This window comes from Chinchilla lanigera, unplaced genomic scaffold (genome assembly GCF_000276665.1).
Source record: "Chinchilla lanigera isolate Chin_1 unplaced genomic scaffold, ChiLan1.0 scaffold00054, whole genome shotgun sequence".
Classification (NCBI taxonomy): Eukaryota; Metazoa; Chordata; class Mammalia; order Rodentia; family Chinchillidae; genus Chinchilla; species Chinchilla lanigera.
This window is the reverse complement of record NW_004955455.1, coordinates 11621877-11623416: the sequence shown is the minus strand read 5'-3', so window position 1 is coordinate 11623416 and position 1540 is coordinate 11621877.

Genomic DNA, 1540 nt, shown 5'->3' with positions numbered 1-1540 from the left:
AGGGTCCTGATGAAACTTATCAGGATTTTGTGGCATGCTTATTGCAGGCTAATGGGAGGATTACCAACAGTACAGATGATGGGATGTTAAATGTTAAAAAATTGGCCTTTGAAAATGCACATAAGTGGTTTAAAGAGGCTGTACGAGCTCACAAAAAATGAGCTATGTTGTCTGAGATAATTTAAATTTGCATAGACACTGGCCTCTGGTATGATCAGGGGGCTGCCTTAGTAGCAGCTGTCACTCAGGCTATCATCCACAGCCTAAAAGAAAGGGAAAGAATAAGATTACTTGTTTCTGCTGTCGGGGCAGGGAACACTTTGCTCAAAATTGCTCTGCTGCACCTGTAGGGGCAGCACAGCCATTATCTGTCCCTTTTATGAAACTTTCTAGTATCTGTCCAAAGTGCAGGCAAGGATGCCACTGGGCTAGTAAGTGTAAATCCAAAACTGATGTGGAAAGTTGACTTATTTCAGGAAACTTCCAGTGGGGCCTGCCCCAGCCTCACCAGACAGTGGGGGCACTTTTCTAACTTCCCCCAACCCTACCCTCCACCACCAAGCATGTTTCTGACCTCTGACAAGCAACAAAAGACAGCGGAGGCTTGGACTTCAGTCCCTCCTCCAGATTCATACTATTTCTTTTTGCTTCAGCCCACACTGGTGAAGCGGCTAAACATGTCATTGCTCATTGCCTAGATGCTTTTGGTAATGTTGACTGCCTGTGGGCACTTAAGACTGACTATGGCCCAGCTTATACTAGTGCTGCATTCCAAATGTTTTGTAAAACCTTTCACATTTCCCTTACCATGGGAATTCCTTATGACCCTCAAGGTCAATGAATTGTTGAACATGCTCACTGTATGCTCAAAATTCAATTACAAAAACAAAAAGGGGAATCCTTCCCTACAAAATTCACACCTCATAATAGACTTCACTTGGCATTATATACTATTAACTTTTTAAATCCTACTAGGGATGGGACTACAGGATTAGAAAGACAATTCAATCAGGTAAAAGAAAAAAAAGCTAGGAAGGGTCCTTGGAAAGATCTTCATACTGAATAATGGAAGGGACCCAGCCTAGTACTCATAGACAGCCAAGTATCTTTCTTCTTGGTTTATTTTATTTTATTTTATTTTTTGGTACCAGGAATCAAACTCAGGACCTTGCACTTGCCAGACAGGCTCTTGTGCCACTGAGCTATATCCCCGGCCCCCAGGTGTCTTTCTTGCTTATGTCTTTCCAGAGAACATGGAACAGCCAAGTGCCAGAGCATGCTGTCTGGCTATATCCTGGACCCAGACCCAGAGAAGGAACTAGTTCCACCTTTCAAGAAGCTGATGCTCAGTGCTGTGGCAGTAATGCTTCAGGGACCATGCCACAGCCCATAGACAAGGATGGCACTAGAACTGACCTGGAGCAAATTAAAGAAATTGTCTCAGGATGCCCAGGAGATGGTAACCAAAAATGGGAACTGAAGGTCTGAGTAGGTGATAGAGTGTATGGAGAGGACTGAGCTGAAGGCTACATGAAAGAAA